At 45.2% G+C, this 27,900-nt stretch overlaps 1 long non-coding RNA gene across 1 annotated transcript; it reads right to left on the bottom strand.

Annotated features, from left to right (window-relative positions):
- Positions 1 to 27,814, bottom strand: LOC140487676 (uncharacterized). Its single transcript, XR_011962861.1, has 4 exons — positions 27,730 to 27,814; positions 19,164 to 19,257; positions 6,301 to 6,409; positions 1 to 75 (listed from the first exon to the last, which is right to left on the bottom strand). It is a non-coding gene; the product is annotated as an uncharacterized lncRNA (long non-coding RNA).
- Between the last annotated feature and the right edge of the window lie 86 nt (positions 27,815 to 27,900).

Below are 27,900 nucleotides of genomic sequence, written 5' to 3'. Positions count from 1 at the left end.
TGCCGATCTGAATATCAGATCTGAACATGAAGTTCAATCTGAATTTCTCAACCGCAAATTCACCCTTTCAGTACCCTACAACAGAGAAAACAAGTCACCACTGTTAATACAGGATTTGTAAGGTAATTGTAATATTAAATTGTAGTTTCCTTGTTCACCCAAAGCTTTAAATGTCAGTGTCAATTTCTTTCTTCCATGAACTGAAATCCAAACCAATCTCCTCACTCCTTCCTTCCACACCCAGTTTTCACACACTCTCTCTCTCCTCTATTTGAATTCAATTTCCTAGCTCCTGTCTACAGGCTATGAACCAAATCAATGATTCTGACTCGGAGCCTCCTGGGTATTGGATAATCCTCCCCCCACCTCCCAGGGTTTCCTTCCTGGTCAGAACCACATTGTGGAAAAAAAAACAATCTGGAACCTCTTACTTATTTTCCCCAGCCCACCCTCTGATGAGAACCATCCTGCATACATTGCTTCTTGCACACTCTGGCCAAATCATATCTGGTTGAACTAAAATGAACCAAATTAGAACTCTAATTGCATGCCCATCCTTATCCCTTTCCATAATATTCCTGAATATTCACACGAGTTCTGATAACTTTCTGAAAAATGATCCCCCACTGATACATTGACAATTCGTCAGGATACCAGGAGAGGGGCCATTCCTCTGTGTCCTGCTCTCAGAGGGAGCTGACACACACCCACAGCCTCCTTCCCTGGCACTGACCCATACTGCACGTACGTCAACAATTGGCCAGCACTGCGCCTGTGCACTGGTCTCCCCTCCGACTGCACATGCACACAGGAGCATGGGTGATTGACAGCAGCTGCTGTCCAATAGGGTGGATGGGGCGGGGCTGGATTGGGACAGTGGGATTGTAAACAATGAACCAATGTGGAGGGCATTGGGCGATGGGCAGGTCAGTGAGGGACAGGATCAGTACAGCTGCAGGAGGGGATCCTGGACAAACTGATAGGAGAGAAACGACAGGAACGTTCTGTTTGGAGGCTCAGGCAGGGACAGCTGGGAGACTGTATGGGCTGGTGGCTTGGGCACGTTTTCCAATCAGCCTCTTCACAGATGCTGTCATTCAACTCTAAACCCGATTCTCCTTGTCCAGAGGTAAGGACACTACCATCAAATCCTGGTGGGCTAGTGGAAAGAAGGGAAGATGTTATAATCTCACTCATATGGAAACTCCATGAGCTCCTCCCACTTACTGCCTATGGTGGGGATGGAAGGGACAGAGCAGATGGGAGCGGGGTTAGGGATATAGGGACTACCTTTCAAAAGGAACTCATCTGTGTTGGCGATATTAACAAGACTCAATACACAGTCACTAACACAAAGCTGGTGTACGTGAACTTGAGACAGAATATTAACACCTATGCAGACCCTAATGTAGAGTTCAGTCCTGGATATTCATAACAGCTTTGTGCGGGGAAAATCATGTCTCATGAACTGGACTAAGTTTACTGTAGAGGTGACAAAGAGAATTGATGTGGGAAGAGAGGTGGACATGATCTACATGGACTTTAGTAAGGTGTTCGCAAGGTTCCTCATGGGAGACTGGTTAGTAAGGTTAAATCTCATGGAATACAGTGAGAACTAACCATTTAAATACAGAACTGCCTCAAAGATAGAAGACAGAGGGTGGTGTCAGAGGGTTTGCTTTTCAGGCTGGAGGCCTGTGACCAGTGGAGTGTCACAAGGATCGGTGTTGGATCCTGTACTTCTCGTCATTTATATCAATGATGTGGATGTGAACATAAGAGGTATTGTCAGTAAGTTTGCAGATGACACCAAAATTGGAGGTGTGGTCGACAGTGAAAAAAATTACCTCAGACTGCAAGGGGATCTGCATCAGATGTTTGAATGGGCTGAGGAGTTCAATTTAGAAAAAGGTGAGGTGCTGCATTTTGGAAAAGCAGACCTTGGCAGGACTTATCCAGTTAATAGTAAGTTCCTGGGGAGTGTTCCAAAATAAAGAGACCTTGGAGTGCAGGTTCATATTTCCCTGAAAATAGAATCGCAGGTAGATAGGATAGTGAGGAAGACAGTTGGTCTGCTTTCCCTTATTGGTTAGAGCTTTGAGTATAGGGGTTGGGAGCTCTTATTGTGGCTGTACAGGACATTCATTAGGAAACTTTTGGAATATTCCATGCAATTCTGGTCTCCTTCCTATCAGAAGGATGTTCTCATACTTGAAAGGGGTCAGAATAGAATTACAAGGATGTTGCCAGAGTTGGATAGGGTGTTTTCCCTGGAGTGTCAGAGGCTGAGGGGTGACCTTATAGTGACTTATAAAATCAGGCAGGGCATGGGTAGTGCAAACAGACGAAGTCTTTCCCCTGTGGTTGGGGAATACAGAACTTGGAGACACGGAGGGGAAGGTAGGCAGAGAGAGGTGGGCAGAGCATGTGTGTGAAGAGAGGGTTATGGAGATAGAGAGGAGAGGCACAGAAACGGATGAGGGGAGAGAGGAGGGGGACAGGCACTCGGGGACAGACAGAGGAGTGGGGAGGACGGGGCAGGGGGTGAGGGGTACAATGAGCAGGGGGGAGGACACAAAACCGGAGGAGGGGACAGAGAGCGGGGGTGAACAGACAGCTGGGGTGGGGAGAACAGAGAGTGGGGGGGGTAAAAGAACAGAAAGCAGGGGGGTAGAGAACAGGGAGCGGAGGGGAGGAGAACAGGGAGCGGGGGGGGAGAACAGGGAGCGGGGGGAGGAGAACAGGGAGCGGGGGGGAGGAGAACAGGGAGCGGGGAGGAGAACAGGGAGCGGGGAGGAGGAGAACAGGGAGCGGGGGGGGAGGAGAAGAGGGAGCGGGGGGGAGGAGAGCAGGGAGCGGGGGGGAGGAGAACAGGGAGCGGGGGGGAGGAGAACAGGGAGCGGAGGGGAAGAGAACAGGGAGCGGGGGGGAGGAGAACAGGGAGCGGGGGGGAGGAGAACAGGGAACGTGGGGGAGGAGAACAGGGAGCGGGGGGGAGGAGAACAGGGTGCGGGGGGAGAAGAACAGGGAGCGGTGGAGGAGGAGAACAGGGAGCGGGGGGGAGGAGAACAGGGAGCGGGGGGAGGAGAACAGGGAGCGGGGGGAGGAGAACAGGGAGCAGGTGGGAGGAGAACAGGGAGCGGGGGGAGGAGAACAGGGAGCGGGGGGGAGGAGAACAGGGAGCGGGGGGAGGAGAACAGGGAGCGGGGGGGAGGAGAACAGAGAGCGGGAGTGAACAGAGAAGGGGGGAAACAGTGAGCGGGAGAAACACAGGAAGAACAGAAAGGGGAAGGTGACAGACACTTATTTTATTTTATAGATCTACAATTCAACCCTGTTCCTTTTTTCTCCTCCTCACCTTCAATCCCTCCGAAGGGCTCAGAACAACTGTACAGTTCCTGTAAAGTAGAGTTTCATGGAGATCAGGTGCTGAAGGTGGCATTTGGGACAGTGACCTTTATTGGTCTGTGCACTGATCAATAAAGGAACCTGTATTCAATTCCACTGTGTGGTGTTTGCACATTCTTCCTTTAAGTGTCTCTGTGGGCTTCCTCTGGGTGCTCTGATTTCCTCAAACAAACCAAAATCGTGCAGGTCAGGTGGATTAGCTGTGGGAAATGCTTGGTTACATGGTTCAGGTGCGATGTTGTTCCGATGGTTGTTATTGTCTCATGGGCTGAATGGCCTGCTTCCACATTTTAGGGATTCTGTGACTGAGTATAGGGGGTAGGAGGTCATGTTGTGACGGTATAGGGCATTAGTGAGGCCTGTTTCAGAGTACTACATTCAAATCTTGTCTCCCGACTTCAGAAATGTTACCAGAATAGGACTCAACCCCATAATGACAAGTTCCTGGGAAGTTTTGACGAACAAATAGACCTTGCAGTGTGGGTTGATAGTTCTTTGAAAGTGTGGTTGAAGGTAGACAGGTCAGTGAAGGTGGTGTGCGGTATGCTAGCTGTTATTGGGCAGTGCATTGAGTATAGGAGTTGGGAGATCATGTTTCGGCTGTACAGTTTATTAGCTCGACCACTGTTGTAATGCCCAAACTGCTTTCAATTCCAGTCTCCCTGCTATTGGAAATATGTTGGGAAACTTGGAAGAGTTCAGAAAAGATTTACAAGGGTGTTGCCAGTATTGAAATATTTGAACCATAGGGAGGAGCAGAGGATATTTTCCCTGGAGCAGTGGACAGTGTGGGATGGCATTATACAACTTCTTCAAGGCTGCAATGTTTCCTGCATCTGTCACCATTTCAGATGCTGCCCGACCTGCTGAGGATCTCCAGCATGTTTTGGTTTTGTTGCAGATTTCCACCATTTTGCTGAAGCACTTGGAGACAGAGAGCTGTATAGCTCCATGTTTTGCTGACTCTGATTCCTGGGATGGCAGGACTGATGGATGAAGAGGGACTCAATCCTCATTTAATCCTCCTTTCCTTTGGCTTTCTGAGCTGCTGACTACCTCACTAATATTCTACCTCCCATTCCCTGTCCTGAATCTGACCTATCTAAGCCTACACTTTAGTTCTCATCCCCCTGGTAGACTAGTTACAACCTCACCAATGGAACTGCAAAAGCACCCACCAGGGGATTTCTCCCAGCACTACCCAGGGGTAACCAGTCAGGCTGGTACAGGTCCCACCCAGAAACAGTCCCAGTGCCTGAAGAATCTAAACCTTGCTCTGGTACACCATTTCCCCAGCCACATATCCAGCTGATCTGCCCTCTTATTCATGCTCTCACTAGCACATGGCACTAGGTGCAAGTCTTGCATTATTACATTTCAGGAGCTACATTTTAATGCGTCCCTGATCTCCCTATATCCAGCTTTCAGGTCCTCATCCCTTTGTTAAGCGATGTCATTGGTATCTGTGTGTTGCACGACCACGGACTGTTAAACCTCCAGCTCCAGAATGTCCTGCAGCCGCTCCATGATATCACGGATCCTAGCTCCAGGAGGTAACGTACCATCCTGGATTCATGTCTGTGGCCACAGCACTGCCCGCCCTAACCCTGAGCATTGAATCCCCTGTCACTATAGCCGTGTTTCCTCTCTTTCCTCCCGCTCTGTGCAGCCGAGCTCTCCGTGGTGTCATGAACCTGGCTGTTGCTGATTTCCCGAGAAGCCACCCCACCAATTCTCACCCTTACAGAATCCCAAGTGATAGACAGTATCAGTATGAGAAGGGGATAACAACGGGCGACTCCTGTACTCACTTCCTGAGCCTTTTACTTGATCTGATGTTCACCCATTCCCTTTCTGCCTGTGTAACCCTCACCTGCAGTGTGACTAACTCACTAAACGTGCTGTCCATAACATTCTCAGTATTGCAGATGCTCCACAGTGAGTCCACTCTCAGCTCCAGCTCGGAAAAGCAGTTTCCCAATGGCTGCAGATGGGAACCCTTGCTGCATAAATAGTCGTCAGGGACACTGGAAGCGGCCCTTATTTCCCACATTGTGCAAGAGGAGCACACCACGGCTCTGAGATGCCCGGTCACAACATCTCTCTACATTCATCTAGCTACTCCCATTAAGAGAATTTAAATAAGTGAGCAACCTTTCATGTCCATTATAATAACAAAAAAAAATCTTTACTTAAGCTAATATGTCATACTTTAAAAATGTAAATACTCCGCAGGTATCACTGACAAATTGGGTATTCTCATTGGGACTGTGAATTTCTGAAAGGCCTGAACTAAAACTCAGTTTCAGCTTCACCTTCTCCCTGTCTCACCTCACTATTTACACCCAACTCCAAAACACTCTCATTGAGCCAAGCAGCACTCTGAGTGCAGCCCTGCCATTTTCATTGTCTGCTCACACCTACACTTCCCTCATCCTCCTGTACTGTTCCAATACACCTCAATGGGAGCTCAGGACCAGCATCACATCTTTCAATTTAGCCCTTTGTAACCCCAGAGTCAAAATGGACTTCAGCAGTTTTTGAATGAACAGACAGTTGTCAGAATCTGGAACGTTCCACCTGAAATGGTGCTGGAATTTGAGTCCACAAGGATTTTCAATGAGAAATTTGCAGAGAATTCGAAGTAGGGAGTTTACAGATTAACATTATAAAGTGGATGATTGAGACTAAATCTGACAGTTCCTGCAAAAAGACGAGGTGTAATTTGGATAAATCTGTGCTCTCTCTCAGGCCAATACCTCCTTCCACAGCTGCAGGGCCAAGAATTGAACACATACCCCAAAGGTGATCCAACCATGAACTTGAACATCTTTCAGCTTTTGGCTTGACAAAAATATTGAAGATATTTTCCCACAGACAGAACAGACAAACCTTTCTCGTTCCACTGTTAAATGCCAATGATATTCAGATCCTGATGACTCTGCTGACTGTAGAAACTTGTGTATTGAGATCCCAGTCTCAATTATTCTCAATTAATATCCTATAAAATGAATTCACAAAACAAAGCTCACAGTCAGTGCAAGATGAATAGTGAAGGCAAACACTTCTCTTGGTATGTGTTGGATGTGTAATTGCTCCTCTTCAAATCACCCCGTCCCCGCCCAGAAAGAGGACACGTGCATGCTCCTTGCTGTACCTTGCCCCAAATAAAGATGGCGGCCATAACCCAGAACCTCTCACTGCCTGAGGCCCAAGCCATCTTCCCCTTTGCTGCAAATGTGGGACCAAGAGTTTCTAATTCAGACTAACGACCTGCACAGACTGTAACTAAACACTACACTGATACATTTCATCTGGTTTCTGCTGCCACTTTCCCCTTTCCCATTTCCTCCACCTGCACACATCAAGGGTCATCACGGGTCCAGTGACCCTTCTTCAGAACCGATGACTGCTGGGAAAATTAGAATCCCTTCAGGAAACAGGCCCTTCAGCACAACAATTCCACACCCACCCTCCGAAGTTAATCCCACCCAGACCCATTCCCTACCCAATTACTCTCCTTTTCCCCGGACTAATGCTCATCCCTGAACACTATGGGAAATTTAGCTGGGCTAGTTCACTTGACCTACACATCTTTGGACTGCAGGAGATAGGGGTTAAAGAGTAACTAACAGGTGGGGACAGAGCCCGAAGAGAGACAGGAACATTTGGAAAGATAAAGGAGTGGGAAGGTGGAAAGCTGTTAATGGAGGAGACAGGAACCTTCCAGCATCTCAGTGGCGGTGGTGGAAATGGTGGCTGATGATCTACATTGTGCCTGCAAAAAAGACCGAGCTTCCAGTTGCCTGCTCTTTAACACACAAGACAGTTCTCTGTCCAACAGCTCAGTCTCATGCTTACTGCAGTGTTCCAGTGAAGCTTGATGCAAGCTGGAAGAACACTTCAGAACATACCAAATGGCTTCCTATTTCAATGACTAAATTTCCCCTCACGTGGTCAACAATACTCTCCAGTGTATCTCCTCCACTTCGCACACCACTGCCCTTGAACCCCACCCCTCCAAATGCAACAAAGATGGAATCCCACCATCCTCACCTTTCACCCAGATACAACGCATCATCTTCTGCTATTTCCACCATCAGATCCAACCACCTGAGATGTATTTCCCTCCCCACCCCTTTCAGCATTCCACAGAGACCATACCGTCTGTGACTTCCACGTTAGATCCACTCTCCCCATCAACCCATCCTCCACTCCAGGCACCTTCGCTTGCCACTGCAAGAGGTGGAAAACCTGTGCCCACACCTTCCCCTCACCTCCATCCAAGGCACCGCAGGATCCTCCCACATTCAGCATAGAGTTCCCTGCCCACCCAAACACCTCACCTATTGTGTCCTTTGCTCTCCGGACGCCAAATTGTGGAATATTTCAGGGAACATTTCTGGGATACATGCAACAACCAACCCCACCGCCGACCACTTCAGCTACCCACCCCCCCGGCTCCACGCTGCCAAGGACATGCAATCCTCCACCCCTAAATCCGAGCCACCCGACACCTGGAGGAAGAACACCTCATCTTCCACCTTGGGAACTTTCAAACACACGGCATCAAGGTTTCCTCATCTCCTCTCCCCCAACTTATCTCAGATTGAACCCTCCAACTCGACACAGGCCTCTTGAACATTCCCACCTGCCCATCTTCCTTCCCAATTATCCATTCCACCCTCTCACCACTACCCTCCATCTACAACCACCTATTGCCTCCCTAGCTCCGTTCCCCCAACCCCAAAACCCTTCCCTATTTATCTCTCAGCTGTATTCCAACACCCACATTTCTGATGAAGTGCTGACATGCCCAATAAGTCAATTCTCCTGCTCCTTGGATGCTTTCTGACCTGCTGTGCTTTTCCAGAGTCACACCTTAACATAAGATGGAAGAACAACACCTCATCTCCCACTCGGGGACCCTGCAATCCTCTGGCTTCAACATCAAATTCAATAAATTTAGGTCCTGAACTCTCCCACGTCCTAGTGTCTTTTCCCTCTACCTTATATACCAGGCCTTGTTATTAGGTAGCCTGCAATTACACTCTACCTATGATTAGCCACTTACAGTCCCCATAAACAGCTATTCATCCTCCCCCTCAGATATTTATCCTCTCCTTTGTCCAACCGCTCCTATCTCTCTCTTTGGACTCTATCCCCACCTATCATTTACTCCTTAACCCCAATCTTCTGCATAAAACCCAACATTTTGTTCTCAGTAACATCAGTTCCTGAGGAAGAGTCACTGGATTGAAAATGCGAATGGATTTCTCTTCACAGATGCTTCCAGATCTGCTGAGCTTTTCCAGCACCTTCTGGTTGTTGTGTGTGATTTACAGCATCCGAAGTTCTTTTGGTTCTAACTTACCCGGAGTATCTAATTCAGGTCCAGCAGACTGAAACAGTGTTTATCAACCTTCCCAGTCCACACTAACACCATCTCTCTCCCAGTGTCTGCTGTCTCTCCCACTCCTTCACATTCAGTCCCCCCTCACAGTGACACTGCGCCTGCAAAGCTGATGGTCATGTGTTGGCCTGCTGGACCCACCCCTCATTCACTCCCATTGGCTGGAGGACCACGCCAACTCTCCTATTGTTCTGAAGTTGTGTCAATCAGCCAGGCCCCATTGTGACCTGAGTGGTGGGATCCTCCCAGGTGCATCAGAGGCTGAGGGGTGACCTCATAGATATTTATAAAATCATGAGGGGCATGGGTAGGATAAATAGAAAAGTTCGTTTCCCTGGGGTGGGGGAGTCCAGAATGAGAGGGCATAGGTTTAAGATGAGAGGGGAAGAATTTAAAATGGATTTGAGGGGCATTTTTTTTCTCCACTGAGGTTGGTGCGTGTAATGTTATCTTCTGTCAGGAAGTGAAGGATGTTGGTACAATTATACCATTTGGCATCTGGATGGGTATATGAATAGGAAGGGTGTAGTGTGATATGTGCCAAGTGTTGGCAAATGGGTCTAGATTAGGTTGGGATATCTCGTCAGCATGGACCAGTTTAACCAAAGGGTTTATTTTCATGCTGTACATCTCTACGGCTCTGCCCTGTGATGAGCTTCATCATTCACAGTGAATGGGTCAGTATCACAGAGCACAGGGGCTGGGGGCTATTCAGCCCATTGGGGCTGTACTCTCTCCTTCTGGAGATGGTGCCAGTCAGTCCCAACTCACCTCCCATTTGGACATAGCCCTCCAAATCCTTCCTTAAAAATGATACATTTCAAATTTGTTTTGACAATAACTACTGAATCTGCATCCAGCTGTCTTTCAAACTGTTCCAGATGCTCAGTACTTAGTGAGTAAAATAATCTTCACATTTTTCTTTGCATTATTTGCCAGTTACCTGAAAATAGTTACTAAAAATCGTGACGTTAATAATTTCTCACTCTGTCTCTCTGAAAATGAAATACCCTGGAAAAAAATCAACTCCTGGTCGAAATCACTGCTTCACCTTCTCAGCTCCAAGGAGAATTGTCAGACGTTCTGCTAACTCTCCATAAAAGAGAAACCTATCTTAATTTTAATTTATTAGTGCCATAGAGATGTACAGCACTGAAACAGACCCTTCAGTCCAACTTGTCCATGCCGACCAGATATCTTAAATTAATCTCCTCCCACATGCCAGCACTTGGCCCATAGCCTTCTAAACCTTTCCCAGTTACATATCCAGTGAGATGCCTTTTAAACGTTGTAACTGTACCAGCCTGCACACTTTCTCTGGCAGCTCATTCCATACACATAGCACGTTCAGCTTGAATCTTTGCCCCTAATATCCCTTTTCAATCTTTTCCCTCACGCCTGTGCTTTCTAGTTTTGGACTCACTTAAACAGGAATAAGACCCTGGCTGTTTACCCTATCCATGTCCCTCATGATTTTATCAACCTCTATGGTCACCTCTCAGCATCCGATTCTCCAGTAAAAACAGCCTCAGTCTATTCAGCCTCTGCCTACAGCTCAATCCCTCAACCCTGGCAACATCTTTGCATATTTTCTGAATCCTTTCAAGTTTCACAATATCATTCCGATAGCGGGGAGACCAGGACCGAAAGCAGAATTCCAGAAGTGGCTGAATGAATGTCCTGTACAGCCGCAAAATGACGTCACAACTCCTGTACTCAATGCACTGACCAATAAAGGCAAGTACACCAAACACTTTCTTCACTACCCTGCCTATCTATGATTCCACTTTCAAGGAACTATGAAACTGCACTCCAAGGTGTCTTTGTTCAGCAACACTCCCCATCACTATTCCATTAAGTATATAAGTCCCACCCTGATTTGCTTTTCCAAAATGCAGAACCTCACATATATCTAAATTAAACTGCATCTGCCACTCCTCAGCCCATTTGATCGGAGTCTCATTGCCCTCACGGGTAACTTTGCTGTCCATTGCACTTCCGATTCTGGTGTCTATTGTAAACCTACTAATCATAGCTCCTATATTCATGTAGAAATCATTTATATAAATGGCAAAAAGCAGTGGATCCAGCACCCAGTCTGACAGCATATTGCTCATCACAGGCTTCCAGTCCAAAAAGCACCCTCCACTATGACACTGACTGGTCAGCAAGTTTAGAGCTCATGGAATACAGGGAGAACTAACCATTTGGATACAGAACTGGCTCAAAGGCAGAAGACAGAGGGTGGTGATGGAGGGTTGCTTTTCAGACTGGAGGCCTGTGACTAGTGGAGTGTCACAAGGATCACTGCTAGATGCACTACCTTTCGTCATTTATATCAATGACTTGGATGTGAACATAGGAGGTATAGTTAGTGAGATGACACCAAAACTGGAGGTGTAGTGGACAGTGAAAAAGATTACCTCAGAGTATAAAGGGATCTTGATCAGATGGGTGAATGGGCTGAGGAGTGGCATTTTAGGAAAGCAAATTTTAGCAGAACTTATACACTTAATGGTAAGGTCCTGAGGAATGTTACTGAAGAAAGAGACCTTGGAGTGCAGGTAGATAGGATAGTGAAGGAGGCATTTGGTATGCTTTCATTTATCAGACAAAGTATTGAGTACGGGAGTTATGAGATCATGTTGCGGCTATGGGGTACTGGGCTAATGGTCGGATACTTGGTAGTGTGGAAGAGCAGAGGGATCTTGGTGTCCATGTACACAGATCTCTGAAAGTTGCCACCCAGGTAAATAGTGCAGTGAAGAAGGCATATGGCGTACTGGCTTTTATTGGTAGAGGAATTGAGTTCCGGAGTCCTGAGGTCATGCTGCAGTTGTATAAGACTCTGGTGCGGCCGCATCTGGAATATTGTGTGCAGTTTTGGTCGCCATACTATAGGAAGGATGTGGAGGCACTGGAACGGGTGCAGAGGAAGTTTACCAGGATGTTGCCTGGTATGGTAGGAAGATCCTATGAGGAAAGGCTGAGGCACTTGGGGTTGTTTTCATTGGAGAAAAGAAGGTTTTGGGGTGACTTGATAGAGGTGTACAAGATGATTAGAGGGTTAGATAGGGTTGACAGTGAGAACCTTTTTCCACGTATGGAGTCAGCTATTACAAGGGGGCATAGCTTTAAATTAAGGGGGGGTAGATATAGGACTGATGTTAGGGGTAGGTTCTTCACTCAGCGAGTCATAAGTTCATGGAATACCCTACCAGTAGCAGTAGTGGACTCTCCCTCTTTATGGGTATTTAAGCGGGCATTGGATAGGTATATGGAGGATAGTGGGTTAGTGTAGGTTAGGTGGGCTTTGATCGGCGCAACATCGAGGGCCGAAGGGCCTGTACTGCGCTGTATTCTTCTATGTTCTATGTTCTATGTTCTATACAGGACATTGGTTAGGCCACTTTTGGAATGTTGCGTACAAATCTGGTCTCCCTCCTAAAGGAATGATGTTGTGAAACTTGAAAGGGTTCAGAAAAGATTTACAAGAACGTTGCCAGGGTTGGAGGATTTGAGCTCGGCTGGGGGTTGAATAGAGGTTGAATAGACTGGGGCTGTTTTCCCTGCAGCATCGGAGGCTGAGAGGTGATCTTATCGATGTATATAAAAACATGAGGTGCATGGATAGGATAAATAGACAAAGTCTTTTCCCTGGCGTGGGGGGGATCCCAGCACTAGAGGGCATAGGTTTATGGTATGAGGGGAAAGACTTTAAAGAGACTTGAGAGGCAACGTTTTGACACAGAGGGTGGTACGTGTATGGAATGAGCTGCCAGAGGAAGTGGTGGAGGCCATTATGATTGCAACATTTAAAAGGCATCTTCATGTGTATATGAATAGGAAGGATATGGGCCGGGTGCTGACAGGTGGGACTAGATTGCATTGGGATATCTGATCAGCATGTACTGGTTGGACCGACAGTTCTCTGTTTCTGTGCTGTCCATCTATGACTCTTTGACCTTCCAGCCAATTCGGTATCCAAACAGCTAGTTCCGCTAGAATTCTATGGTGTTGAACCTGCTAACCAGTGTGTTATGTGAAACCTTGTGTCTTCTCAAGTCCAAGTTGATGATTTCAATGTACAAAGCCATGCTGACTCTCCCTAATCATTTCTTGCTTTTCCAATGACATGTAAATCCTGTCCCTGAGAATCCCTTCCAACAACTTCTCTGCCACTGACTTCAGGCTCACCGGTCTATAGTTCCCTGGCTTTTCCTTACCACCTTTCTCAAATAATGGCACCAGTCTTCCAGCACCTCACCTGTGGCGATCAATGATACAAATATCGCAGCGAGGGGCCCAGCAAAAGCTTCCCTAATTACCCACAAAATTCTGGGATACACCTGATCAGATTCCAGGGATTTATCCAACTTTATGCATTTTAAGACATCCAGTACCTCCTCCTCTGTAATATGTACACTTGCCAAGTTATCACTATTTATTTCTCCAACTTCTCTAAGTTCCATATCCCCTTTCAGTAAAAACGTACTTGAAATACTTATAGAATCTCTCCCACCTCCTGCTGTTCCATAGACAGTCTTGTTGATCATTGAGGGTCGCTATTCTCTGCCTAGTTTTTCTTTTGTCTTTAGTGTATTTGTAGAATCTCTTTGGATTCTCCTTAAACCTATTTCCCAAAGCTTTCTGATGTCTCCTTTTTTGCCTCCTGGTTTCCAGCGAGTATACTCCTACTTCCCTTATCGTCCTCTAGGGATTCACAAAAACACAGTGGGGTCTATACCTGCCATATCCTTCCTTCATTTTCTTGACCAGAGCCTCAATTTCGCAGCTCATGCAACATTCTCGACGTCTCCCAGCCTTGGCCTTAACAGGAACATACTGTCTGTGTAGTCTCATTGTCACAGGCCTATGGAGGCAATGGCAGATGAGGACAGATAAACAATCATTATAAGTAAAGAGGTAGTGTTGGGAAAGCTAACCACACATCCTTATTTATATAATTCCTCTCTAGCCTCAGAACAATCACTATCTCTGCATCAAAAACATCTCAATCTCTGCAACATCCTCCAATCTCTAATCTCCTCCAGTCTCAACACCCTCCCTATCTTTAATTTTGTCCACCCTCACAAATCTCGGTGATGTGCCTTTCTTTAATTCCAGCCTTCAAAATAACCCATTTTTATTTCAGATTCCTGCACCCAGAGCTCCACAATGTCCCGCTGAACCTCGGTCACATTTTCCTCCAAAAAACATTAATCAATCACGTATCATCTATTCTAATATCACCTTCTCTGACCTGGTTTCTATTGTGGCTTGTCATATTCCTATATTACGCCTCTTTGGTCTATATGACAGAAAACGGTTTTGTGGTCCATTGGATTTATGCTGTAAAGAAATCTCCCAGCTAACTATTTTAATCCCATTTTCCAGCACAGAACACATAGACCTGTCAGCCTTGGCCTTGCAAGTGTGTTCCTAAATAGATTTTAAATGCCTTCGGGATTTCTGTCTCTCACTCTCTTCCAGACAGTGAGGTTTAGTGCAACTGTTGCTCTATGCTATCACCCACAGGGTTCAGAGCAGCTAGGTCAGTGTGAACCACAGATCGCCCACGCATTGGGAAGGATGGCAGGGTCCCTGAGAGGGGGCACAGGAGAGTTACCAGGATGGTTCAAGGAATGGGGGATTTTAGTTGCAGAATTTGTGGGGCTTTTTTAATATTAATTGTTCACGTGACATGTGTGTTGCTAATACACATCAAGAATAACCATCCACAATTAATGGACTCTCCTTTTCAACCTCTCCCCTTGCCTGTGCTGTGGTAATGTTCAGGTTAACCACTACTAGACATCTCTCTCTAATGAGAGAGCAGTCCTATGGTCGGGTAGGACAATGCTGACTTGATCTTTTACACAGTGATGCCACTGTGCCTCGAGGGTGGGGAAAGGGAATGCTGAAGGTGGTGGATGGGAAACCACTCAGGTACAGTACTTTATCCTGGAGGATGTTCACTTTCTTTAATATTGTTGGGGGGGGGGGGGGGGGATGCACTGATGCAGGCAAGTAGAGAATGTTCCAACACAATCCTGATGTGTACCTTTTTGAGAGCAGACATTGGGGAATCAGCGGTTTGGAAAAAGTGAGAGTATTCTCCTTGTAGCAAAGGAAATTTGGGGAGCAGTGACAAAGCGGTTTACAAAAGTTACACATATAATAATAAACTTTACATCCATCAGCTCATTATACAAAGATTACAGGACACATGTTGAAGATTTGGGAAGATCTATTGAGAGGATGGTTTGATTCAAAGGAGAACTTTTATTCAGCAAATGGTATTGATCTGGAACACAATACTCTCACACAATATGAATATCCAGGTCCTGTTGTATTGAGTAATTCTGTCAGAGTTTGGCGTTACAATAACTGAGATTACCATCTGAATACCTGCCTGTAATACAAGTTTATAAAATCCGTCACTGTCAGTTCAAGTTTGAAACACATACAATCCCCTCCTCCTGGCCCAGGAGGACTGTACACATTACCCCTGGTGGAGGTTAGCAGGCACTTCAAGGGCAAATCTACGTGGGTTTCTATGAGTTTCCACCTTGGGACTTCATGTGACTGAACATGGGACAGAATGTTCCAAGATTAAGTGAGATATGGAGAGCAGGATTTGCTTCATTTTCTTTCCTTCCATTCTGCCGCTGTGCCTTCTCAATAAGACATGGGGTGTGAAAGGCTCATGCACCTTGATGGGCAAGTTGTCTCCATTCTGACCAATGGGCAACAAGCTCCCCCAGTCATGAAACAGAGTATCCCTGAAAGATAGCAACTGCGCATGCTTCCCACTGCCCAGTGCTCACAGTACATGTTTCGAATAATGAGGAGGGAAATCTCCTAGAAAAGGCACAACAGGAAAGTTCCAAAAAGTTATAAACAGTTTACAGAGAGATATTCACAGGAAACCTGGGCAACAAGTTGGCAAATAGAGTATAAGTTGGGATAAACTGTAGAAAGCTGCACCACAAAGGGACTGGGGGAAAATGAGCTGGAAACACAGAAAGCGAGCACACAGTTACAACATGGAATCAGGAAAGGGAATGGAATGCTGTCCCTTATATTGCAAACTCTTTGAAATAAGAGTGGAGTATATACCTTAGGGCAACTAAAGAAATGGCAAGTGAGACCACATCTGGAGTAACGTGAACAGATTTGGTCACTTTAGTTCATGAAATAGAGCAGTTTATTGGAGGCATTTCAGAGAAGATCCATTGGGATGATTCCTGTTTTGAAGGGATTATCCTGTAAGCAAAGGCTGAATAAATTGGGAATATACTCACTGGACTTTGGAAGAATGAGAGGTGATCTCTTTGAAACATATAGGATTCTGTCAAGGTTTGACAGGGTAAATATGGAGAGGATGTGTCCCATTATGGGTGAGTCTTGAACCAGATTCTGGGTCAGTCGCGGAATCAAGGGTTCTGTTTCAGATTTGTCCAGTTAAAGGCAACGCCGACACAGGTTAGGGTTTCAGTAGCAATGGAGCTGGAGTGAAAAGGAGACAATGTTTTAGAAATTGGAATTCGTGGTGTTTGTGATTGCGTAGATGTCTGATCAGAAGGTCACCTTGGGGTCAGATATGAATGCAATATTGTGAAGAATGTAGTTCTGCCTCAGACACTTCCCAGTGAGAGGTAAGAGAAATGTATTTGGAATAGCAACTGAAGGCAATGGGTTTAACAATTACAGTGTTTCATTGCAGCTAATCGAAGCGTGGTAAGCAGTTTGATAACTGAGTAATAGTGGAGTAATGGAGAGGGATGATGGGGAGGGAGAGCTGGGCATTGTCAGTGTACATGTGAAACCTAACACAGTGCTTTTGGGCGATGTTACCTCCTGGCAGTATGCAGGTGAGAAACAGGACGAACCAAGGATAGATCCTGGAGGGACACTAAATACAATGAATTCAGAAAGGAAAGGGAGAGTGGAGATGGAGCACGATTTTCCAACAACGGTGAGATCAAATATTAGGTTTTAGCAGAATGGGAAAGAAGGACATAACCAAAAAAGACAGACAGACAAATCATGGAACAATATCTGTGAATTGCAAGGTGGTGGTGGTGGTGGTGGGGGGGGGGGGGGGGTGGGGTGGGGTGACAAGCAGGAGGATTAGACAGAGATTTGGAATGTCCATGATTTAGCTACACTAGGGTAAATGGTCAAGATGACCTCTAATAAGGCTTGACAAGGGACTCGAGGAAATGCAAGTTTAGGACTAAAATGAGGAGCACCCTTGGGAGGAAGTGTGGCTCGGTGGACTAATGGAGAGGGAGGAAAGAAGCAGAGGCAGCTGATTGGATTGTCTCAATGTTATTGACAGAGAAATTCCATGTGCTCCTCACTCTTGTTGTTGGAGGAGACAGGATAATGGACAGTGTTTTTATTTCCAAAACAATAAACAAAACCTGTGATAGTGATTCTAAAAATAAGTGAACAAACCTGTCGTATTTATCATTTATCAAGAATATTAAAATATACAACTGAAGTTCAGGTTGGAATCCCAAATCGGTAGAGGGTGGCTCTGAATTCAAGAAAAAAAATAACTGGAATGAAGAATCTACTGTTTGCCATGGAACCATCGGGGATGTTTTTCTGCCATTGACAATGTCCTTGAGGGAAAGAAACCCAACAGTGGCCCATCAAGTCACTCATTGTATTAATCACTGCACAGTCTCAACAAAGGAATGAAACTGGATGGACCACATTACATCTACCACTGCACTAGCAAATACAACCACACAATCAGCCCTCTTGACCCTGCAACTTCTGCCTCACTGTGGGCCAACAACAGCAGCAGAACTGTACTCCAGCCCAATCTGAAATCTCATCGCCTGATATCCCCCACTTAACCATTAACATCAAGCCAGGGGAATCAACCCTGGTTCAATGGTGAATGCAGGAGGGCATGTCAGGAGCAGTACAAGGCATACCTAAAAATGAGGTGCCAACCTGGTGCAGCTCCCAAACCTGCATGCCAAACAGCAAAAGCAACACCAAATAGAACTAAGTGATCCCATAACCAACAGATTAGATCTGAGTTCTGCAGTTCTGCCACACCTAGTCAAGAATAGTGATGGACAATTAAACAACTCACTGGAGGAAGCATCACAGATATCCCCACCCTTACCGATGGAGGGGTCTCACACATTCATGCAACAGATAAGAGGACAGCATTAGCATTGATTTTCAGACAGCAGTGACAAGTGGATGAGCCTTCTCCATTGGTCCCTGACATCACAGATATGAATCAAATTGGTTGAAAACTCATTTCAAATCAGATCAAGAAATGGATAAGCAGAGTAAAGGTATGGGCCCTGCCAATATTCTGGCAATAATACTGTTGGCTGTGGTCCAGAACCTGCTGCCCACCAAGGCAAGTACTGCTCCAGCACTGGCACCTACTGACTTTGTGGAACATTGCTCAGGGATGTTCCAACACAAAAATACAGGGCAGATCCAACTCAGCAAATTGCCGTCCATCAGTCCACACTTGCTCAGCAGTGAAGTGATGGAAGGTGTCATCGATAGTGCTGTCACGCAGCTGCTCAGCAATAACCTGCTCAGCGATGCCCAGTTTGGGTTCTGCCAGGGCCACGCATTTCCTGAGCTTGTTACAGACTTGATTCACAAACTGACAAACGGCTGAATGAGGTGAGGATGACAGGCCAGACCCCCTCCAAGACCACTATTTCGATTTCAGTGATATCACCTGACCTCACCACAGTCTCAGCTCATTTGCTGAAACTCTCATTCATTCCTTTTGTTAACTCTAGATTTCATTATCTAAACCCACTCATGGCCAGCATCCCACATTCACCCTCCCGATAATCTCAAGAATATTGAAAACTCTACTGCCGAAGTGCTCACTTGTACGAAAACTTGCTGATCAATCAAAAGACTCCCATTTATAAGCAACAACAATTTACTTTCGCACCTTTGAATTAATTCCTGGCTGCAATCATTCCTATCTCCCTGTACCACACACCCTTAAATATCTCAATAACTCATTTTAGTTCAGACTCTCAATGATGTGTTTATTTTTGAGTTCATCTGTGAGACTGTTTCTATGGAGTCCAAGGGAACATGGTCTGGAATCCCCACTCTAACCCTCTAAGATCTACTTTCTTCCTTTAAGGCATTCTTGAAAAATTGCTTATTTGGCAATGGTTTTAGTCACTGGACACAATATTCTCCATCTGTGGCCTTATGTCAAAAGTTCTCAATAATATTTTTGTGAAATTAAAACCATAATGATTTGTACAGATATCTTCTCCTCTTCAATATCACTGAGTGAATAATCTGTAATGTTTCTTACCCAACCACCTTCACCATACAAACTGCAGCAGTACAAGGAAGTCAAACATCACCCTTTCCACAGGCAACAAGGCTTTGGCATTGATCACTGGTTTCTGTGGAAGGAGAAATACACAGTTGATGTTTCAGGGAGTGCAATATGAAGTACAGGGAATGAAAATGGTGCAGAATTTGACTGTCAGAAATTGAAGGAAAATGCACTCGCTTATTGGAAAAAAGAATTCTTGACTGTCAAAGATATTGTGGAAACAATAACCTGATAATGGAACAGCGTATGGTCAGGAGCCAGGCAGCAGTGGACAATTCATTTACATTCCTGAAGAAGGGCTTATGCCAAAAACGCCGATACTCCAGCTCCTCGGATGCGTCCTGGCCTGCTGTGTTTTTCCAGCTCTACATTTTTCAATTCATTTACCAAACAGCTGTGAAAGTAATAGTAAAATACTATACAGAGCAAAAATACACCCACGAGAGACTGAGGAAGCTAGATAATGAACAAGTGGACATCATAGAACCCAGAGGTGAACCAGAGCAGAGTTCACTTTTATGATCCCACAGTCAAAGATGTCTAGCACAGAAACAGGCTTTTTCAGTCCAACCTATGCCAACCAGATATCCTAACCTAATCTACCTAAATTAAATCCTATCTGCCACTCCTCAGCCCGTTGGCCCATCTGATCAATATCCCACTGTACTCTGAGATAACCGCCTTCATTGTCCACAATACCTCCAATTTTGGTATCACCTGCAAACTTATGGCCTCTATTCACATCCAAATCACTTATATGAATGACGAAACAAATCCAGAAAAAAAATCCATTTCTCTGGGTTTGAATGTGTTCTGTGTAAATCCTGCCCTATAACTTTTTACCAGGGAAGGCTCCACATGCACCCCTCTGAACTTTGCCCCCTACAAAGCTGGCGGCCGCGCGCGTGTCCCGTGAATCATTGCCCCGAATAAAGATGGCGGCGCTCACTCGGGCCGATTACTCAACGAGGCATTTTCCCGTTTGCTGCAAAAGTTTCAAATTTGTATTTTCCGATGTGAACCAAATGATTGTAAAACCTCTCAGCCTATACCAACACCATTTCCCTCCCGCTTCCTGTTGTTTATTTCTTTCCTTACCGACAGCTCTCTGCGCACACACACTCCAAACATCCGCGCCCCAAGAAAGTCTCGTCTCCCCTCATTCACTGATTGGCTGGAGGACCAACTGCCCCGCCAGGTCCTCCAGCTCCTCCCCTGTCTAGGCATTGGTCCATCGCTGACATCAATCACTTCTTCGGTACAACTTGATTATGACAACCAGATATCCTATCCTAACCGAATCTATCTAAATTAAATCCTCTCTGCCACTCCTCAGTCCATTGGCCCATCTGATCAATATCCCATTGTATTCTGAGATAACTTTCTTCATGGTCCACAAGACCAACTGTTGGCTGGAGCTTGCGCACTGCTTCGTGGCTTTTGTTGCTATTTCTCAGTTACAAGAGTGAGGGACAAAGTTAAAAGTCACACAACCACCTGATGAAGGACCAGCAAAGTCGTGCTTCCAAATAAACCTGTTGGATTATAACCTGGTGTTCTGTGAATTTTAATTTTGTCCATCCTAATCCAACACCAGCATCTCAAAGTCACGAGTGATGGAGGCATGCATAATACAAGAACAAACGATCTAGGAAAAGGAGAAGGCCATTCTGCCCTTCGAGCCTGCTTTACCATTCAATAAGATCACGGCTGATCATTTTGTGGACGCAGAACCATTTACCCACGTTCTTACCGTATTCCTTAATTAATTATTTCTTTTTTTAGAAAACTAACTTAGCTTTAGAAACATTTACTGAACTAGCATCAACTATTTCGCTGGGCAATGCATTCCATAGAGGTCAAGAAGTTCCTTCTCAATTCAGTCCTAAATTTGCTGCCTCTAATCTTGAGGTGATGCCCTCATGTCCTAGCTTCATCTGCCAGTGGAAACATCCTATCTATTTCTATTTTATCCATTTCATTCATTATCTTACATCTTTCCATTCTTCTGAATTCCAATGAATATAATCCCAATCTACTCAGTCTCTGTTAAGCCAAACCCCTCACCACTGGATTCAACATAGTTAACCTCCTCTGCACCCCGTCTAGTGCCAGTACATCCTTGAGCAAGAAAGGAGATAAAAACTACATGCAGTACTCCAGCTGTGGGCTCACCAGCACCCACTACAGCACACCTCTGCTTTTAAAAACAATCCCTTCAGCAATGAAGGACAATATTCCATTTGCCTTCTGAATTGATTGTTGTACCTGGTGACCAACCCTCCTACAGAAGGATGTTCAGGTACCTCTGCATAGCAAATAATGCATTTTTAAAAAATTCAAGTAATAATCTTTTTACTAATATTACCCCAACCAAAGAGTATGACTTTACATTTATGAACATAATATTCCACTTGCCAAACCATTGCCCACTCACTCAATGTATCTCGTTTCCTCTGCAAACTTACCCAGTCCTCCGCACACTTTGTTCTGCTACTCATCTTAGTGTCATATGCAAACTTTGACACCCTACACGTGGTCCCCAACTCCAAATCATCTGTATCAATTCTAAATAATTGTAGTCCCAACACTGATCCTAGAGGCATGCTACTAGTTACTGATTGCCAGCCAGAATAAGGCTTATTTATCCCCACTCTTTGCTTCCTGTTAGTCAACTAATTTTCTATCCATGCTAATACTCTATCCCATGCACCCTTATATAATGCAACAGCCTCTTGCACAGCACCTTGTTGAAGGCCTTTTGGAAATCCAGGCACGCCGCATCCACTGGGTCCCCGTTGTCCACCTTGCTCGAAATGTCTTCACAGAATTCCAAATGATTTGTCAAGCATGACCTGCCTTTCATGAATCCATGCTTTGTCTGCCCAATGGGACAATTTCTATCAAGATTCCCTGCTATTTCTTCCTTGCTAATAGACCAAAGCATCTTTCCAACTACAGAGAATAAACTAACTGGTGTAGAATTCCCTGTCTTTTGTCCACCGCCTTTTCTTACAGTCCTTCCTTTTCACTGGAATATGCCTTTGCTGAGCACTTCCTAAAATGTCTTCGAAAATCTTTCACTGCTCATCAACTGTCCCACCATAAAATCTTTGTTTCCAGTCTACTTTATCCAGGTTCTCCCTCGTTCTATTTTAGTTCCCCGTGTTCAAGCACAGGACCAAGGTATTAGATTTTATCTTTACACTCTCCACATGTACTCTAACTTCAACCATGCAGTGATCACTTCTTCCAAGAGGATCCCTAACTCTGAGGTCATTAATTATTCCTGTCTCATTGCACAGGGGCCAGATCTTGGATAGCTTGCTCCTTGTCAGTTCTATTTCATACTGTTCAAAAAAACTATCATGGATACACTTAATGAACTCCTCACGGCTACCCTGACTGAGCTGGTTCGACCAATCTACATGTAGATTCAAATCACCCATGGTAATAGACATGCCATTTTTACAGGCTTTAGTTATATCTTTGTTTATTGCCAATCCCAACGTGATGTTATTATTTGGCCTACACACTGCGCCTATCAGTGACTTTCTTGTTAGAATTTTGAAAGCATCATTCCTGTTTCTCCTAATGTAGAGCAATAACAACAACTACTTGCATTGTATGGAACTTTCGCAATGGCAAATCTCCTAAGGTGCTTCATGGATGATCAAAACATTGATTAAAGAGAATGATTTTAAAATACATCTTAAAAGAGGATAGAGAAGGTTAGGGAGGGTATTTCACAGACTTCTGTCCTTTGCAGCTCCAATTGTGGAATGATGCAGGTGGGGTGGGTTGGAAAGGGAACGTGCAAACGGGAAATCGAGGAGCGCAGGCAGTGCATAAGGTCTGAAGGACAGAGGAGGTTCTGGACTGAGTCTGTCTGTCATAGAGAGTATGGCTGCCTCATGGAGTTTGAAGCACCGCAATGGGCCCATGCATGTCATGTTAGTCAAGGATAGTATAACCGTGGCTGAGAGAACTTTTGATGAGGACTTCTCTACTGAAGTAATGTGGGCTGAGGTTAGAAACAGGAGAGGGGAGGTCACACTGCTTGGATTTTTTAAAATAGGCTGCTGCAGAGTTCGAGGGAGGGGGAAGAGAGGATTAGCAAAATTACTCTGGGTAGGAGTGAAAGTAACATGGTGGTCATTATGGGGGACTTTAACTTCCCAAATATTGACTGAAAATGCTATAACTCTAGTATGTCGGATGGATCAGTTTTTGTCCAATGTGTACAGGAGGGTTTCCTGACACAGTATGTCGAAAGGCCGACAAGAGGGGATGCCACATTGGATTAGATTAGATTAGATTAGATTACTTACAGTGTGGAAACAGGCCCTTCGGCCCAACAAGTCCACACCGCCCCGCCGAAGCCCAACCCACCCATACCCCTACATCTACCCCTTACTTACACTACGGGCAATTTAGGATAGCCAATTCACCTGAATTGGACATCTTTGGACTGTGGGAGGAAACCGGAGCACCCGGAGGAAACCCACGCAGACACGGGGAGAATGTGCAAACTGCACACAGTCAGTCGCCTGAGGCGGGAATTGAACCCGGGTCTCTGGCGCTGTGAGGCAGCAGTGCTAACCACTATGCCACCGTGCCGCCCACAAATCTGGCACTTGGTCATGACCGGACTAGGTGTTTGACTTAGTTGTAGGTGTGCACCTTGGAGAGAGTGATTACAATTCAGTTATGTTTAGTTTAGCGATGGAAAGTGATAGGTACATGCCACAGGTGACGAATTATCGATGGGGGCAGTGGCAATTATCCTGCAATTTAGCAAGAATTAGGATGCATAGAATGGGGTAGCAAAATGCAGTGGATGCAGACAATGGAAATGTGGAGCTGGTTTAAGGAACAGATATTGCGTGTCCTTGATAGGTATGACCCTGTCAGGCAGGGAGGAAGTGATAGAACATAGAACATAGAACATAGAACAATACAGCACAGAACAGGCCCTTCGGCCCACGATGTTGTGCCGAACTTCTATCCTAGATTAAGCACCCATCCATGTACCTATCCAAATGCCGCTTAAAGGTCGCCAATGAATCTGACTCTACCACTCCCACGGGCAGCGCATTCCATGCCCCCACCACTCTCTGGGTGAAGAACCCACCCCTGACATCTCCCCTATACCTTCCACCCTTCACCTTAAATTTATGTCCCCTTGTAACACTCTGTTGTACCCGGGGAAAAAGTTTCTGACTGTCTACTCTATCTATTCCTCTGATCATCTTATAAACCTCTATCAAGTCACCCCTCATCCTTCGCCGTTCCAACGAGAAAAGGCCGAGAACTCTCAACCTATCCTCGTATGACCTACTCTCCATTCCAGGCAACATCCTGGTAAATCTTCTCTGCACCCTCTCCAAAGCTTCCACATCTTTCCTAAAGTGAGGCGACCAGAACTGCACACAGTACTCCAAATGTGGCCTAACCAAAGTCCTGTACAGCTGCAACATCACCTCACGACTCTTGAATTCAATCCCTCTGCTAATGAACGATAATACTCCATAGGCCTTCTTACAAACTCCATAGGCCTTCTTACAAAAAGGTAAGGGACCTGTTGTTTACCACAGAAATTGCATCTCTTGTTAAGAAGAAGTAGGAGGCTTATGTGTTGACGAGGCAAATGGTACAGATGAGGCGATGGAGACTACAGATCAGCTAGGAAGGATTTAAAGAGAGTTAAGAAGAGGAAAGAGAGAACACGAGCAGTCTTTAGTGAATAGAATAAAGGAGAACCCTAAAGCTTTCTATAGGTATGTGAGGAATAAAGGATAAGGTAGGAATAGGGCCAATCAAAGACAGAAGTGGGAAGTTGAGTGTGGACACTGTGGAAATTGGAGAGGTACTAAAGGAATATTTCTCATTGGTTTTCACTCAGGAAAATGAGAATATTGCAGACAATAATGAGGTAGAAGATGTTAGACGAGAAAGGATTGAGGTTAGTTACGAACAGGTGTTATCAATTTTAGAAGGATTGAAAGTAGACAAGTCCCCTGGGCTGGATGGGATTTATCCGTGGACTTTCTGGGAAGCGAGGGAGAAGATAGCAAATACTTCGGCTTTGATATTGAGTCGTCATTGCCTACAGGTTCAGTACCAGGGGACTGGATGATTGCAAAGGTTCTGCCCTTGATCAAGAAGGACAGTCGAGATGACCCAGGTAATTATATACCAGTGAGCCTTACTTCTGTTGTAGGAAAGGTTTTGGAAACGATTATAAGAGACACTATTTGTAATCATCTGGCAAACAACAATATGATTTCAGATCATCAATATGGTTTCGTCAAGGGCAGGTCGTGTCTCACAAACTTCATTGAGTATTTTTGAGATGGTGACCAAGCATATAGATTAGGGTAGGGCAGTTGACGTGGTATACATGGACTTCAGTAAAGCCTTTGATAAGGTTCCAAATGAAAGGCTCTTCGATAAAATGCAGCCACGTGGAATTGAGTGTAATTTAGCAGTTTGGATTAGAAACTGGCTTTCCTGAAAGAAGGCAGCGAGTGGTGGATATTGGAAAATTATCAGCCTCCAGTGCAGTTATTAGTGGTGTGCCACCAGGATTTGTTTTGAGACCACTGCTGATTGTAATTTTTTATAAAAGTCTTAGATGCAGGCATAGGTTGATGGATTGGTAAATTTGCAGACGACATGAAAGTCAGTGGAGTAGTGGACAGTGTGGAAGAATATTACAGGTTGCAGGGGGACTTGGATAAACTGCAGAATTGGGCTGAAGGGTGGCAAATGGAGTTCAATGCAGCTAAATGTGAGGTGATGCACTTTGTGAAGAATAACAGGAAGGCAGAGTACTGGGTCAATGGAATCATTCTTGGTAATGTAGATGTGCAGAGGGATGTTGGAGTCCACGTACATAGATGCCTGAAAGTTGCCACCCAGATGTACAGTACTGTTAAGGCGGCATACAGTGTGTTAGGTTTCATTCGTAGATGGATTGAGTTCTGGAACCACAATATCATGCTGCAACTATACAAAACACTGGTGCGGCCATATTTGGAATATTGTGTGCAGTTCTGGTGCCCATATTTTGGGAAGGATGTGGAAGCATTGGAAGAGGTGCAGAGGAAATTTACCAGGATGTTTTGTGGTCTGGAGGCAAGGTCTTATGAGGAAAGGTTGAGCAATTTGAACATGTTCTCATTGGCAAGAAGGCAGCTAAGAGAGGATTTGATAGAGACATGCAAGATGATCAGAGGCTTAAATAGGGTAGACAGTGAAAGTCTTTTTCCTAGGAAGATGACATCAGTGTGTATGAGGGGGCATAACTACAAATTGAGGGGTGATAGATTTAAGACAGATGTCAGAGGCAGGTACTTTACTCAGAGACTGGTTAGGGTGTGGAATGCACTACCTACTAATATAGTTAACACAGCCACATTAGTGAGATTTAAACAATCCTTTAGATAAGCACATGGGTGATTTTGGGATAGTGTAGGGGGACGAGCTGAGAATAGTTCACAGATCGGGGCAACATCAAGGACTGAAGGGCCTGTTCTGCGCTGTGTTGTTCTCTGGCTATTGTGCTACAAGAGATTTTTACTATCTTAAACAGAGTGATGGATCTTGTATTGTGAGCTTATGAAGTGTCACTGATCTCTACCAAACATGTACGAGGTACAGAATGCTGCCTCACCTGCTGCGCTTTTCCAGCAACACGTTTTTCAGCTCTGATCTCCAGCATCTGCAGTCCTCACTTTCGCTATGTACGAGATAGAGTCAGGGCAATAATAAGGTGCTGCAACAGGAGGGGGACAGGTAGCTCCATACAAATCCTCACTCCTTCTCAACTGTTTTCACCACAAAAACCGAACGCCTTCCAGAAAAGCACCTCTATATCCCACCACAACATTTTGCCCCACAATCGTGGTATCTGGCTGTGCACTAAGAGGAGTGCAACAGTCTGTACTGGGACCCTGAAACGCTTGTTAAAGAGAGAAATCATCTGAGCATTGAGAACCCCACCACATTGCATGCATTTTCTATTGTTTTTTTTCTCTGTTCCTGACTTCCCTTGTTTTTCCTAATTAACCTGCTAAAAGTTGTTGTTACACACACCTGCACAAGCTGTGAATTGAACCCAGGCCTCTCGGTCCAAGATTCGGGATATTTTCACCGCGTCACAAAACATCGACTTGAACTTCCTTTGTGCCTTGCCTGCTAAATCACGCCTGAATCAACTCTGCAATTGGGAGGAAGGGGCGGAACAGGAGGACCGAGTAGCGGCCGGTCCTCCAACCAGAGTGAGTGAGGAGCGGGGCCAAAGCATTCTCGGTGAGAGAATGCTTCAAGATTGGTCAGAGAGCAAACTATTTTGCAGGATTGATCATTCTCACTACATAGTGGAGCATTAAACCTCTCTCATAAATGTTGTGAGATTTTAAGAAATCCTGTAGTTGAAATGTAAATCTGATAACGTACATATTTCAAATCGATTTGCATAACTCGAGTAAGAAACTTCTTTTCAAACTCCCAGAACGACTGATAATTTACATACCTGGCCGTTATGGTTGATTTGGACCAGACAATCTATTTGCATGCTAGACATCTCTATGAGTGAAAATCGACAAAGCAATTGTTAATGACTAATATTTTACCCATCAGTCTCTGCAGATATGAATATTCTCTATGAACTCTCTGATAACCTCTGACGCACGCGCAGTTTGGT

This window comes from Chiloscyllium punctatum, chromosome 17, assembly GCF_047496795.1.
Source record: "Chiloscyllium punctatum isolate Juve2018m chromosome 17, sChiPun1.3, whole genome shotgun sequence".
In the NCBI taxonomy this organism is placed as follows: domain Eukaryota; kingdom Metazoa; phylum Chordata; class Chondrichthyes; order Orectolobiformes; family Hemiscylliidae; genus Chiloscyllium; species Chiloscyllium punctatum.
Note: the sequence above shows the minus strand (reverse complement) of the source record. Positions and strands in the feature narration are given on the sequence as shown.